The sequence below is a fragment of the Felis catus genome, chromosome C2, assembly GCF_018350175.1.
Source record: "Felis catus isolate Fca126 chromosome C2, F.catus_Fca126_mat1.0, whole genome shotgun sequence".
Classification (NCBI taxonomy): domain Eukaryota; kingdom Metazoa; phylum Chordata; class Mammalia; order Carnivora; family Felidae; genus Felis; species Felis catus.
In genome coordinates, this window is record NC_058376.1 from 93,877,848 (window position 1) to 93,894,402 (window position 16,555).

The window sequence follows — 16,555 nt, forward strand, 5'->3', positions numbered from 1 at the left end:
GGGGAGAAGGGCATGTTTCAATACCTGAAAGTTGCATTTACAAAATGTGTTTCGGCTGAACTCTTCTGCTGGTTTATGTAGGAAGCCTGGAGAAGACCAAGTGGAAGGAGGATAAAGTACACACGGCCCTGTTTCTGTAGGACATTCCCAGGGGTCTCCATCCACTGGCCTCCTTCGCATTCTCCACCAAGCCCACCTGCCTCCTGGAGCGGGAGACAGACAAATCCTCACATTCTTCCTTCCTCTCTCTCTCTTCATCAACTCTGGACGTCACCATGGAAGGGAGACTGGGAACAACTACAGGCAGGTAAGAAAGGATCATAGCCTTGCTCACTTCCCCAACCCCAACCATTTGCAAAGCTAAGGTCAAGTTTTGGTGCCTGCCCTGACTCACCAAAGGCCTGTCTTCTACGTGGAACCTCTGGTGGCTTTTTGATCATGGGGAAGGGGGCAGCGCGAAGGGGGACAGACGGACCATGGGTGACCTCAACACATGATTTGTCCACCATTCTGAAAATTCTACACCCAAACGAAGAGTGGCAGAGAAGGCACTGCCAGGTCCTTGGAAAAAAAAAGGCTGCAGGAATCTACAGAATTAGGAAATAATATTCCCTCTGGACTCACATTTCTATTTTTAATAAAAGTCACTAGGGGGTAAGAGGAGTGGAACTTGGCTAACACGTGGAAACTTATCAATTAAATAACAAAGACGATAAAACTTAAACAAACAAAAAACCCTTACATTTGAATGTTGAGTATTCTACTTGAAGAAAGGCAAAAGGCAAAGCTGGGCATGAAGCCGGTCCATGTCAAACAGCAGGGGCCGGATGGAGACTGACCGCAGGGGCTTAAACTCACGTGTTGCAGTCAGAGTGGCTTTTAGGTGCCTTCAGTTTTCAGAAATCCACCCCCCCCGCCCTTTTTTTAGGTTTAATTAAGCAGTGAATTTCCTTCTTTGTGGCAAGCACAAAATGTGAGGGTACTACGTGAGAATTTTCATAAAGTGCTATGTAAATGGGAAATGGTAGCAGCGAGCTTTCAGAATGGGGAACGAGGTAACTCATCCAACAGAAGTGAATGGACCAGAGCAACCTATTTGGCACACGCACGGCCTTCATCATTCAGTGTTTATGTGGCGTGCTTCCCAACGAGAGCAAGTTACATTCAGCCCGCTCTTTTCAAAAAGCGAGTATCATAAAGTCAGTTTCTGGCTGCATGGCCTTATCCATGAAACGGCTTTTAACTATTTGATATTGGCCAAGCAGGCAGGAAATACATGACTCATCTCTACTGTTCTTCAATGTTGTTTTCCGACAAAGTCCTCTAATCCCTGCAATAAATAAAACTGTCCTGCTTTAAAAAAAACATCCCTTTGGGAAGCATTTAACCCTGCATTTATTTTAATAGTTAGCAACTACTTTGTGAGCACACATGAGTACAAGGTCCAACCCCCTATTCCCAAATGCACCAAGTGGCTCCATTCTCCAGGCTGGCCTCACTCAGTAACGTGCATTCAGCGGGAGGCTGTGGAACATTCCAGAGCCTTGCTCCGGCAACCCCTTCAGTGGCTCCTTGAAAGGGCTGTTGTGCACCTCTGGCAGCATCGGTGAAGTTTTCAGTGTTCTACAAGTGTTCAAGGCACCTTCGGAACAGAAGGGACTATGGGTGCAGATGTGGGCTTGCTGGTGTAGAACCTCAAACATCAGTGAAGCATTCTGGGATGTCACTCAAGGAAATATAGGGGCACACGCGTGGCTCAGTCGGTTAAGCATTCAACTTTTTTTTTTTTAATTTTTTTTTTCAACGTTTATTTATTTTTGGGACAGAGAGAGACAGAGCATGAACGGGGGAGGGGCAGAGAGAGAGTGAGACACAGAATCAGAAACAGGCTCCAGGCTCTGAGCCATCAGCCCAGAGCCCGACGCGGGGCTCGAACTCACGGACCGCGAGATCATGACCTGGCTGAAGTCGGACGCCTAACCGACTGCGCCACCCAGGCACCCCAAGCATTCAACTTTTGATGTTGGCTCGGGCTGTGATCTCGTGGTTGTGAGATCGAGCCCCACATTGGGCACCAATGTCAGCGTGGAACCTTCTTGTAGTTCTGTCTCCCTCTCTCTCTGCCTCTCCCCCAAGCTCCCTCTTTCTATCAAAATAAACATTAAAAAAAAATTATAACTGTGTGGCAAAAGAAAACTCACATCAAGGCAGGAGTAGAGGGAAAGCCTTGAGCAATCTAGCTTAGCTGTTTGGCTGTAAGGCCCATATACAAATATCAACAAATGGGCATAAATTATGAAATGCCAAGTTATTAGTTATGCACAAATAGATCACCAACACCAACACCTGGTAAAAGTCAGTAAAGGTTCCAGTTTGTGTCTCAAAAGCAAACCTGACTCCCTGGACTCTAAAAGTTTATGAAATTATTCTAGATCTATTTATAGGCAGTAACATTTACACACACAAAAACTAATTATAAATGGTTGTCTACTAAGAAGGAGATATTAGGTAGTCACTGTTTCACAAAGCTGCATCTTTTTGAAAGAAAATTTTGTAAAAATAACCTTTAATGCCAGTGAGTAAATCAGCACAGTTTTATCATACACATGTACCTGAGTTGGTTCTGTGTTTGCTTCTGTGCTGACGCGTGCCTCTGTGCCTCAACTTTCTTCCTCACTGTTGTCTCTTTATCTCCTGGCTGTTTCTCTCCTTCACCATGACTAAATACTATCAAGAGAACCAAACGAATAACCCAAAAGATGGAAGTGTCAATCTCCTTCTCATTTCTAGGCATCCTGCCGGAGTGTGTGGTTGTAAATATTTGGTAACAAATGGCTCTCCAGGAAAAAAGGGGGAAGGCGTGTCCCGGACGACAGTGTTGGCCAATTTCCTCCATATTAATAGTCCCCCCATGGCCAATATCCACCCACCTACACGATACTACTAAACATGGACTTGAAAAGACATGTGCAGCAAGGTGCTGCTACACAGCCTTTCCACCCTCTAGGTACAACAGACCGAATCACCTCAAAAGCCCAGATAATATCAACAGGTAGTAAAACGACCAGGAAGTGAGAAGTTTCGAGTATTTGTTAGCTTTGTTAAATTAAATATAATTTAAATTGGGAGCTAGCATAGTTTAGTGTTTAATGATAGCTAGGTTTATCGATCAGCTCGCAAAACGTCTGAAAATTTGGCACCCAGTTCTTGTGAGAAGGCACAAGCCATCTGCAGCACTCCCGTGACAAGGTCTACTCAGCCCTGATGCGTCACACCAGGCAAAGGGGCAGTGGAATGCTAGGGAAACTGCAACACCTTCCCTGGTTCCCACAACTTCAAAATAGCAGGAATCAAAGAGTGTAAGAAAACAAGGGCTACTCTGGCAGAGTCCTTTTAGAATATTAGTAGGAAAGTAGGAGGGGCAGACTGTTGTCTGTGAACTACTGGGCTCACGGGAGCAAATCATGCTAGGGTAGGGCAACGTCTGCAATGATGGCTGCCTGTCAGCTATTTTCACCGGCTATCACAATTTGAAACTGTCACTTGAAAAATGAGGGTTCGCTCAGTCGAGCGTCCCCAACTCTTGATTTCTGCTCAGGTCATGATCCCAGGGTCAGGGGATTGAGCCCCGTGTCAGGCTCCACGCTGAGCACAGAGCCTGCTTAAAATTCTCTCTCCCCAGCGCGAGCGTGCATGCACTCTCATGCGCACGCTCTCTCTCCAAATAAAAAATAAAAGAGGGTAAACAGAGCATTACCTAAGATTTATGTGTAAACACACCATGAGCAGCCAAGAAACACAGCCCATGAGCATGTTCTGCCTAGGGAAAAGACCTACACCACAGCATGAAAACAGGTCCTGGGCCCAAATCCTGCCCATGCCGGGAAATTTAGGAAAAGCACGTCACTGGAATAGGACCACTTTTTCAGAAAAGTGTTACCTCAAAATGATCTCTCGGAAAACTTAAAAGAACTGCAGTGAAACGAGGAATAGACAGGAAAATGAAAGAAAACCATGTGTAATCGCGGCTGCTTCCACTAACTAGTTGTGTGATCTCAGGCAAAAGTAGAGCCAATCACTATTTACTAACCAAACACCAGACACTCTACTACATAAGGAGACAACGGGGAACGAGACAGACGCAACTGCAGCCTTCACCGAGTGTATATTCCAGAGTGCAAACAGTGTTAACGCTTGAGAGCCTTGGGTGACTGATCTCTCAACTGCGCTGATCACCATTCCAACCTTGCAGAGCTATTAAGATAATTAAACGAGACAATGTAAATGGCACAAGGGGCACTTTTGTCCTTTTTGTCACTATCTAAATGTGTTCCTTTTGTAGAAAAGGAAAGGATGCCAACATTTTTTATCTTTTAGATTTTCTTCTCTGGGAAGGAACAGAGATGCAGAAACCTCCAAAATTCTAAACCATCTGAGTGGGTATATAAAGAAGTGACTGTTGGGACCTCCAAGAGTTCTTACGGGTTCTGATTCTTTAGTCATTACCTTAGACAGGTAATTACTCTCAGAAGGGAAATGAACATAGAGCTATGGATCTAGATTCCAGAGTGTGTGGAACAAACAGATCAAGACAACAGCACATGCACTCAAGTGAATTACTTCCAACTATAATCATAAGAATCATCTCAATCAAACAACCGTAGGCTCTCAAACAATCCAAGAAGGGCTAATAATCACTCATTCATTCATTCATTCATTCCACAAAGTCATTCAACAAAAATTTAGAGGGTGTATTCTGAGGCACTAGAAATAGAGGAGTGATCAGTACAATCCCATACATACTGGAAAAAGCCAAATTTTTGCAAGCTTGGCTATAAGATTACAACCCTCCTAATTCAGAATGAAACAGGTAGCTTTAACATGCCGACGTTTTCCTCCAAAGTCACTGCAGAAACACGCTCTGACCTAGATTGACTAATCTAGAATGTAAAATCTGAAATAAACTTCATAGACGCTTACTCTGAAATGTACATATTTTAGTCCCTGGATTCCATACAGTTTAATCTTTTTGTTTTCAACTCCCAACAATCTGCAATGTGCCTAGCATAATACCTTGCCCCGGGCAAGAGACAAAAGATCTTAAATAAATTATTTGTTAAAATGAATGAAATGTAATTTCTAAAGTGTCAATACATCTATTAATATAAACCAGAGCACTTTAAGCCCTTTGTGTATCAAAGAATACCCGAAGACCTCTTTGGACAGCCATAGTTATGTCAAATCTCCACAGCGCTCCTTCGCCTGGGAAACAGAAACACCCTCCCAACAATAAGTGCAAGCACTTCTCAAAAGAACAGAACGAAAGCATCTGTCCTGACGGCACGTTATTTTCTAGGACAAATACATGTATGTTAGAATATTCCTGGATTTCTTAACCTAATGTGATTCATACAGATCATAGCGAAATCCGTCTGTGAACACCCAAGCCATGTGAGTAAATGCTTTCTGGCAGTTTTTCTTTTCTTTGTACCTACCACTGCCATTTGTAAATGCTGTTCTATAATGTGGACATCTTTATGAGGCATTTTATAAAATGCGATTTTACTTGTAGAAAACAGGATAAAAATTCATATGACTTTAGAACTGAAGTTTAGTGTACTGGAAAACAAAGACTAATTCTGCTCTGTATGGCACAGTATTAATTCTCAATCTAGAGTAAGTCTATAAAATATATTGCAGTTGTACACATGGAGAAACAAACTGTAATTTGGCGAAAAACATACTGAACTATAAAGACAAAAAATGGAACGTAATTCAACAGTCCTATTTAGATTCCCAATATCAGTGAGGGAACCTGTTTGAGACTAACCCTTCTCCCCCACAAAAATTCAATGAAATACAGAATTCACTTTTGGGGAAGCTTTTCTTATAACAGTAAGAGTACAAATATTCCTGGGATAGCTTGAAAAATGTATTAATACTCAAGAGTAAGGTATGAAAATAATTTATGTCACTAACTAAAAACTATAATAAAGTACTTGATGGGAGGAAACAGAAAATATTTTCCCTCAAATAACAACCTTATGTTCACTTATATTCATCTATATTCCAAGCACTGAAAGTAACGGCTGTAATTCATTCATTTTTCTCCCTTAAGACACTACACCAATCAACCGACAAGATCATACTCACCTGTAGCTACTTTTTTTTAAGTTGAAAGAAAACACACCCACACACATACACACCAGCAAAACCCACGAGTGTACAATTAAATTTTCCTCTTATGAGTCACATACTGAGTATTCATAATTGATTTTTTTAATTTCATACAAAAGAATCTTTCAGCACATTTCCTCACGTTTGAAGCGATGGTCTTACTTTTTCTCATTGAATTAATAAGCAAGATTTGATTTCAGGTTGCTGTTACGTTCCCAAATTATTAGTTTTCCCCTTTAAAAACAGTATCTTCCTCCCTCTGGCACCAAATAATCACCAAAAAGATCAAAACGCCACATCTTTCAGCCTTTCACATATACACACACATACACAAATACATGTATAAACACTGACACCTATCATGCCTACACAAAAGGTAGTTGTGAATTCCTCTGAAGTATAAGTACTCCATTCACCACAAAAAAAAAAAAGAGGACTATTTATATAAATTGAGCTTCGAATAAATATTGGCAAACCACAGACCTACTGCTTGTAGTTGCCTGTAAGTTAGGAAAAAGATATCAATCGATAAATAATTCCATACATTTTTAACTTTATTACACAAAAATTTATGTAGATATGGCAAGAGAAAAATCATTGCACTGAAAAAAATCTGATGGGGGGCGCCTGGGTGGCGCAGTCGGTTAAGCGTCCGACTTCAGCCAGGTCACGATCTCGCGGTCCGGGAGTTCGAGCCCCGCGTCGGGCTCTGGGCTGATGGCTCGGAGCCTGGAGCCTGTTTCCGATTCTGTGTCTCCCTCTCTCTCTGCCCCTCCCCCGTTCATGCTCTGTCTCTCTCTGTCCCAAAAAAAATAAATAAACATTGAAAAAAAAAAAATCTGATGGCATTCATCTAAGTGATCTAAATTTAAGTTACAATATGTATAAGGAATACACCGTCACAATGATTTTTCAATAGCACAGATACACTTTTCAGGTAACTCAATGCTGACTTCCCTTCAAAGAAATAAAAAACATAACTGCTTATGCATAATTGGTTACATTTTAAATTAGTAAGACACTTAGAGATATGCCAATTAAAACCATGATGAGATACCATCACCTACCAGACTGGCAAAATGTATGTTTGTTTGTGTGTTTGTTTTTTACATAAGCTCTACGCCCAACACGGGGCTTGAACTCACGACCCTGAAATCAAGAGACACATGCTCCACCAAATGAGCCAGCCAGGCACCCCTGGCAAAATGTTTAAAGTCTAAAATTATTAAAGGCTGGAAAGGTTGTAGGAGAAAGCATTGCAGCCTTTTGGGGTAAGTCTGGCGTTGTTTAAATAAAGCTGAAATCCCATTCCTTGGTAAATATTCTAGAGAGATTCCAGCAGTCCTGGAGGTGCAAATGGAAATGTATGCAGCTTCATTGTTCTGTTCATAATGTCCAAAATCCAGGAAAAACCCAAACCTTCATCAGGAGAACACAGAAATGAGGAACCCAAATCCTATATGGTAACAAAAGCATGCATAAAAAGCCATACATAGTATCTTTGAAGGTCATAAACTATGTTAACAAAGAAGTCAAGAAAGAATGACTATATGTATGATTTACGGAAAGTCTGAAAACAAGCAAACTAAACTACATTTCTCAGCGTGTGTGTGCGCGTGTGCGTAGGTATCTACGTGAATTCATGTGTATACAGTAAAATTACAAAGAAAAATAAGAAAAATGATTATCCCCAGAGGTTAGTGGTTTGGGAGAGGGAGGACAGATATGATAAGGAAGGGTACAGATATTTGTTAATGATTATTCATGTTTACAATCTTTATATACTTTCTCAGTCATCTTCATTATTTAGTATCACCTAGAACTGCAAATTTTTATTTTATGATCTAGGTGGGTGATATGGGTATTTATCATTGTTCTCTAACTATACATATGTTAACTATATATATGTATTTTATACATCTCTTTTACATATAAGCACATATATTTTATATATATCTTATGCATTCTCATGTAAGTCTAATAGCTCAGGATCAAATCAAAAAGATCAAAACTGAACTTCTAAAAGAGAATTACTGTTTGTGGTACCACTGTGGTTTTGTCAATGCTGTGATTTGGGGTCAAGGTCAGAAACAAGGAAGCATGCTGGTTCTGGCACAGAGCTTCCTTAGAACTCAAAGCCATACCACAGCTAACCACATTCTACTTCTTTTAGTATACAAATACCCATCCCCCTGAAGGAACAAATGTTAACAATGCAAAGGGGCGGGAGTAAAATTGTACTGAAGACCAAAAAGAACAGATAACAAGTTTGGTGATAACATGGAGAAGCTGGGAAGCCTCATGCTGCCAGTGAGAATGTAAAAACGGTGCAGCCTCTTTGGGAAACAGTCTGGCGGTTCTTCAGAAAGTTAAATACAGAGTTACCATATCACCCAGCAGTCCTACTCCTAAGTATATACTCAAGAGGATTAAGAACATCTATCCGCACAAAACCTTGTACACAGATGCTCCTAGAAGCATTATTAATAACAGCCACAAAGTGGAAACAAAGTGGAAACAACTCAGATGCCCACCAGTTGATGAATGGATTCATAAAATATAGTACACCTACACAGTGGAATATTAATCAGGCAATTTAAAAAATGAAGTCCTGATACATACTACAAAACAGATGAACCTTAAACTATGCGAAGTGAAAAGAAGCCAACCACAAAAGACCACAAACTATAGGATTCCATTCAATTAAAATGTCCAGAATGAGCAACTCTACAGAGACAGAAAGTAGATTCATGGTTGCCAAGGGCTGGGGATACGGGGAAATTGGAGATGACTGCTAATGGGTATAAGCCTTTTTCAAGTGAGGAAAATGTTCCAAAATTCATCGCAGTGATAGTTACACAACTGTGAATACATTGAATGACTGAACTGTATACTTCATATAGGCAAACTGTAGGGGCGCCTGGGTGGCTTAGTCGGTTAAGCGTCTGACTTCGGCTCAGGTCATGATCTTGTGGTTCGTGGGTTCCAGCCCCGTGTTGGGCTCTGTGCTGACAGCTCGGTGCCTGAAGACTGCTTTGGATTCTGCCTCCCTCTCTCTCTGCCTCTCCCTGACCCGTGCTCTGTTTCTCTCTCTCAAAAATAAACAAACATTAAAGAAATTTAAAAAAAAAAAAATTTAAATAATAGGCAAACTATAAGGGATGTGAATTATACCTCAATAAAACTGTTATTAAAAAATGCATTACAGGGGTGCCTGGGTGGCTCAGTCGGTTGGGCGGCCGACTACAGCTCAGGTCATGATCTCATGGTCTGTGAGTTCAAGACCCGCATCGGGCTCTGTCCTGAGAGCTCAGGGCCTGGAGCCGCTTCCAATTCTGTGTCTCCCTCTCTCTCTGCCCCTTCCCTGCTTGCTCTCAGTGTCTGTCTGTCTCTCTCTCTCTCTCTCAAAAATAATAAACAATAAAAAAAATTTTTTTAATGCATTACAGATGATCCCTGACATAAATAATACACAACAGTCCTTAGAAACTGTCAGGGTTTGGTAAACACACACACGTGTCAAACGAACTTCTATATTCTCCCTAAGTCTGAAGAAATCTAACCAGTCACAAACCTAAATGCTGCACAAAATGGCTTTGTTTCCAATTCTTGGTACAGTAATCAATAGGTTTTGAGCTGAGCCATCCGAGGTTAGGCAAGAATGCATGATAGCCCGCCGAGTGTGCTAAGTCTTATATGCATGCGAAGCAGTTTCTTCTATACATGACCCATGACCTCTTTTCTGAAGTGATTTTCCAGGACTCTCCACAAGAGGAAAATCTGAAACTCACTAAATTCGTTAACCAGAAGGCTTCCTTGTGCTTTCTTGACTTCATATGTAGAGATTTTTTTTTTTTTTCCAAACCACACTGGAAAATAACAGGATTGGAAAAGCGATCAGTTAGTTCACATTCCATGCCACCAAAATCCAACAGCCTGCCCAAATGTAGACGTGAAAGTGAAACAGTCCCAGTGTCATTGCGTGCTATTTCCAATCAAAGTTCTATGTAGCAGTTAAAAACGAACACAGCTAAAAGAGTATAGAAACACTGTACCAACAATAATCACTGACAAAAACAAGAATGAGATTTTTAAGAGCTTTCTAAAAAGGAGTGTCAAAATCACTCCTGGCCTTCTCTTTGGTGGCCTTTGATGGCTTTATTTTCGTGACATCCTTTTTTCCCCCCACTTCTTTTAAATTTATTTTATCTCAACATATAATATTCATAAATGTAAGCTGCCAACAATCCTTTCAACAGGAAGTTGGGGTAAAAAGACAAAATCCAAAGGTGGAAAATAGGGATTCCTTCCATTGTTCTACATTTGTAAAATAGTTGCAGCCAATATAAATGTTTAGCAACAGCTTACCGTTATGTGGCTTTTAAAAGCCCAATAAAAAAAACAAACTCCAACATTATAAAAGTACAACCCTCATCCTATAGACAAGTATACTTCAAATTATACAATCATATAGATTTTTCTATTAATCCGACTCCAATATTGGATCCTGCCCCACCCCCTGCAGCTCATCAAACTGACATTTCTGATTTATAGTTGGCCTTTTCATTGCTCTGTTCCATCACAATCCCAAAAGGAGTAGACTAATGTTATTTAGAAGGCAGTTTCAGTATCATTAATTTTTTAGCATTTCTTCCATAACACTTAATAGGACTTGTTAGAGTTGGGGTCTAACCCCTAGATGTTAATATGACCCACAGCAGGGACCAGGCTCAAGTTGGCAGGCTGGTGACCATAATGAACACTAAAGAGAAGAACCTGCGGAAATGCAGTCAAGACCTGCGGGGCACGAGGGGCAGCTCCCCCCAGCAGGTGAAGAGCACAGCCAGACTTCCACCTAATTCCAGGCACAGCTCTACGAGCAGAGGTTCTGTTCAAGGGAAGAGGATGGGGGCTTAGGTGTGTGTTGCGTGTCGTACCATACAGCGGTGGTGCCCGTTTCTGTGCTTGCCTTCAGGCCCACGTCAGATGGAAAAGAACAGCTTGCCGCAGGGACACAAGGCTAACACACTCCCCACAAGGCAGACTCTGGTCAACAGCTGACGCCTCCCCAGCCCCTCCTCCCCGGATGCCCCTACCAGAAACCCAGGGCACAAAAGAGCCCAGGGCAGGAGGAGGCCGAGAACGGCAAACTGGACCCCGATGTGCATTTCATACACAGCGAACACGGATCCAAGAAGGCACTCACCTCCAGGCAAAGCTGCCTTCTGAGGTTGTCCTCCAAGCCTCTGGCCCTCAGGTTTAGAGTTACAGAAAACGATTTCAAATCAAGTTCATGAGGCTGCAGCTCCTGAACCAGTTCCCACACTAGGCTCCCCATCAACAGTCAGGTTATGACTTCAGACAGAGGAAACGGCACTGGGATATGGCAGGGGCTGATGGGCTTCCCGCAAAATTCCGCGCACATTGGTTAAAGCTAGCGTGTGAGAAATGTTACAGCACCAACACGGACATATACGTGCAGGCCACAGAATTAGTTTTCTACTTTTTGCCTATAGCACATCCTTGCAAGAAGATGTTTCAGCCGGGCCCAAATGACGGGCTTCCCTAAGTAATGGCTGACAAAGTAAGTGTGTGAGTATTCACAGCATAGCCCATGTACCCTGGATCAAGATTCTCTCCCCCCGTGTGGACAGGCTATCTGCCCTGCATGACGTGCCACTTACAAAAGGACCCTGTGTCCTACCTGTATGATGTAAAGGCTGAACTAATCGACCTCTATATCTCCCTTCCAAACCTAAAATGTTACAGTATCTGTGCTCTCTGAAGATGACAAAACACAGAGAAGGCTTGAGTGCCAGTGAGGTACCTTAAAATACACAAGCAGTGACTTTTTAAAAATGGATTTGGGGGCGCCTGGGTGGCTCAGTCGGTTGGGCGTCCAACTTCGGCTCAGGTCATGATCTCGCAGTCCGTGAGTTCAAGCCCTGCATCGGGTTCTGTGCTCAGAGCCTGGGGCCTGCTTCAGATTCTGTGTCTCCCTCTCTCTCTGACCCTCCCCCGTTCATGTTCTGTCTCTCTCTGTCTCAAAAATAAATAAACGTAAAAAAAAAAAATTTTTTTTTAAATGCATTTGAATCAGGGCGCCTGGGCGGCCCAGCTGTCTACGTGTCCAACTCCTGGTTTGGCACCAGGATCTCACAGTTTGTGGGATTGAGCCCCACATCGTCTAAAATGGTGCAGAGCCCGCTTAGGATTCTCTCTCTCTCTGTCCCTCCCTCCACTTGCACACACACACTTGTGCTCTCTTTCCCAAAATAAATAATATTTAAAAAATAAAATGAAATGGATTTAAATCTTAACTTTTTAACTTTCTACTCACGTAATTCCCTTTTTGATTATCAACAGCTGGTGTTTCAAGCCAAAGAGACCCAAAGATCTAGTCTTTATGGTCACTCTAGACTCAAAGTCACTCAAGGACCTCAGTGACAGCTGTATAGAACTTCAGACTTACAAACCAATTATTATTTAATCCGTCTTCATGTTTTTGCACGCTTCCTTTATGGTTTTCCTACCGATTTTCTCAGAATAAGTCAGAGCCGAACCAAAACTCCTAAGTGAAAACTCATATTTAGAAGTACTCCTTTAAGAAGAACTGACAAGCCTCTTTTGGGTCTTCACCTAAATACCTAAATCATTTTTTAAAATAAAAATCATTTTTAAAATACCAGGAGCCAATGTTAACGCTTACTATACATAACAATAGTAATCAAGACTGTACTGTATTGAAGAGACAGACACATAGATCAATGGAACAGAAACAGAGGACCCAGAAATAGACACACATAGATACACCCAAATGATTTTTAACAATGGTGCAAAAGCAGTGGAATAAAAAAACTCTTTTCACCAAACGGTGCTGGAATAATTGAAAATTGATGGGGGCGGGGGGTGAGGAGAAAAGCTTCATGGTAAGACCAAATACTGTCAAGGTTGAGGAGAATCTCGACCATTCACACACTTCTGGGAGAAATGCAAAATGGTGCAGCCACTTTGGAAATGTTTGGCGTTTCTTACAAAATGAAGTATGTAATTATAAGACAACATATCACTGTGCATCTCAGAGAAATGAAAAGCATGTTCACACAAAAACCTGTTCACATGTGTTCACAGCAGTTTTACTTGTAATTGTCTGAAACTAGAACCAAATGTCCTTTAGCAAGTAAACTATCAAACTGCAATTCATCCATACCATGGAATACTACTCAGCAATAAAATGAACTCTGGGTACACACAACTTGGATGGATCTCAAATTACGCTCAGAGAAAAAAGGCCAATCTTTAAAAATTATACACTGTAAAGGGGCATCTGGGTGGCTCAGTCGGTTAAGCGCCAACTTTGGCTCAGGTCACGATCTCACAGTTCATTAAGTTCAAGCCCTGCTTCAAGTTCTGTGCTGACAGCTCAGAGCTTGGAGCCTGATTCGGATCCTGTGTCTCCCTCTCTTTCTGCACCCGCCCCCCCCCCTTCACACTTGTGCTCTTGCTCTCTCTCTCTCAAAAATAAAGAAATAAACATTTTAAAAAGTTATACACTGTAAGATTTGACGTATAGGATATTCTTTTTTTTTTTTTTTTTTTTCTCAACATTTATTTATTTTTGGGACACAGAGAGAGAGAGAGAGCATGAACGGGGGAGGGGCAGAGAGAGAGGGAGACACAGAATCAGAAACAGGCTCCAGGCTCTGAGCCATCAGCCCAGAGCCTGACGCGGGGCTCGAACTCACGGACCGCGAGATCGTGACCTGGCTGAAGTCGGACACCCAACCGACTGCGCCACCCAGGCGCCCCTAGGATATTCTTTAAGTGATAAGATCAGGGAGATGGAAAGCAGATCAGAGGTGTTAAGAGAATAAGGGACTGGCTATAATATAATGCAAGGTAGCCTTTTTGTAAAAGAACATCCTTGGGGTGCCTGGGTGGCTCAGTCGGTTAAGCGTCTGACTTCGGCTCAGGCCATGATCTCACATTTTGTGGGTTCGAGCCCCACATCAGACTCTGTGAGAAGAGCTCAGAGCGTGGAGTTTGCTTCAGATTCTGTGTCTCCCTCTCTCTCTGCCCCTTCCCAACTTGTGCTCTGTCTCTCTCTTGCTCTCAAAAATAAATAAACATTAAAAAAAAATTTTTTTTTTAAAGAATATCCTTGATTGTGGTAAGGACTACACAAATCAACATACACACAAATGAATCCGTGGAAAGTTGGTGTAATCTGAGTAAACTCTGGATTGTACCAATGTTAATTCCTGGTTTTGAGACTATACTATAGCCATGCAAGATGTTACCATTAGGCAAAACTTGATCAAACATACATGGGATCTCCACGTACTTTTTTCTCCCGAGTTTCTTGTGAATTTATAATTACTGTAAGTTTAAAAAATGCTTTTTTAAATACCAGGAGCTTTAGAATCATCTTGAGTTCACATTCTAGGTCTGCTACTTACTACTGTGGATACCTTACTTGGCCATTCTGAACTTTTGTTTCTTCACCTTTTAAATAAGGATAATGAATATTAGCTGGCCGCTTAATGAGAATTAGAAAGGGGAAAAAAGTATTTCATCTTCAATAAATGGGACCAGATGGCAAAATATTTTTCAAAAATCATTCCATATATGGTATTGCTCATATGATTAAGTCACACACTCTACCTACAACTTTTTGCAATCCATTTGTAAATGTGACTTTTCTTATTTGTAGACAAAATTAGGTTTTACACTTATGAACATTATTAGAGCAATAGCCATGCCACCACGTAGATTAGAATATTGAGGACAAATAAACTTTCAATAGTCCATAAGCTGATGAAATAAACCTCAAAAGGTTAAGCAAACATTCTACAAGGGAAAGCGATTTGACCTGGAATTTGATACGGTTCACTGCCACATCAAGATCAAACACATTAATTAGCTGCTTTAACCAAATAAATTCCAGTTGCTCTGGAAAATGAGCACTGAAATAAAATTCCAAAAATCAGCAACGGCCAGATTTCACCACAGAACCCCCGCTTCCACAGCGAGGCCTTCCGGGTTTGACCAGCAAACAATGTACAGACCCATTCCAGATCTGGGCCGGCAGGGTGGCTACGTCGGGCCTGCCCCATTGCCTCCCGCAGCATAATGGACATCCCTGTGCCCGTCCCTTGCTGGCAGCCTCTGTGAGGGCCCACCCGCTGTAGGCCGCCCATGCTACCAGCAATTCTGCACCCAACCCTGAGCACCCACTTCCTCCTGCAAGACCAGGATGGAGCCCCTTGGCAGCTGCCACTGGGGCTGGGTGGCTGATGGCGGGAACAACAGCAACTCTTAACCAGACGTGGTCAGACAGTACGTGGGGAAGAGATGGACAAAAGACGAGACACCAGACAAATGATGGCCTAAGTTCTCTTTTTTTCTCGAAATAATGGTATTACTTGATGCAACTGATGACAGCAAAACATATGAAGTTAATAAAGACTTTTTTTTTTTAAATAAAGAAAAGAGACTTGCTAATGTGGCTCGGCAAAGACTCTGAAGTTTCATTTCAACAAAGAGTGTCCTGAAAATGTGTAATGCACAAATTATCTCATTACCATCACACAAAAGAATGAGCACTCCCACTACCCTGGCGTCCTACTCACAGTCGTATTTGAAGAAGAGACTTACCAAGAACATTTGGAAATAAGAGTCTCTGGATATTTCCCCCCCCTGGTATGTGTTGCGAGAAAAAGAGCATATAATTACATAGACAGCTCCCCTGCCACCGAAACAGGACCAACATATAAAGCTGTCTCTCCCCTTCTAGTCCTGCCCACAGCCTAAGCCTAGCCCAAAACAACAGCAATAAGACATCATAAATGATTTGGGGTAACTTTCTAATTCCACCGGTGTATGGCCTATGAAAAAAATATCAAAGCCTCTTTAAAGAAAATCAGAGGACTTGACTGAAAACGTAAACAGACCGATTATTCTACATTTAGTATGCCATCCTCTCCATGTCCCTCTTATCTGGCTGGCTTTTCCTGCGAATTCCTACGAATTTGCTACGGGCAGAGGTTTGTGTTTTACTGAGCCGAGAGGGGTAACCTGGAGAGCAAAAGAGGAAAGTGGCTTATAGGGGAGAAGAAACACTGCAAAATATGGCCAATAGAAAGGATTTCCAAAATGTGCTGTAAATACAAGTCCACCCACCTAGTAGACTTGAAGGTGATGGAGGAAAGCCAATGCTGAAGCAGGAATGAGATCCATACGCCGGGCCTGAATCTGCCTCAGCTTTGCTCCATAATCGAGGGTAAACAACCCACCAAACCGATTCAAGGGAATCACATAAGTGAATGAATGATACGCCAGGAACTAAGAGTTACACCGCATGCCAAAAGCCACCCAC

The 16,555-nt window shown here is 42.0% G+C and overlaps 1 protein-coding gene across 5 annotated transcripts in view; it reads right to left on the minus strand.

The window, feature by feature from the left end:
* FNDC3B (fibronectin type III domain containing 3B) overlaps positions 1–16,555 on the minus strand; it is a 361,319-nt gene that overhangs the window by 222,837 nt on the left and 121,927 nt on the right. The gene's annotated exons all lie outside the window — the stretch shown is intronic.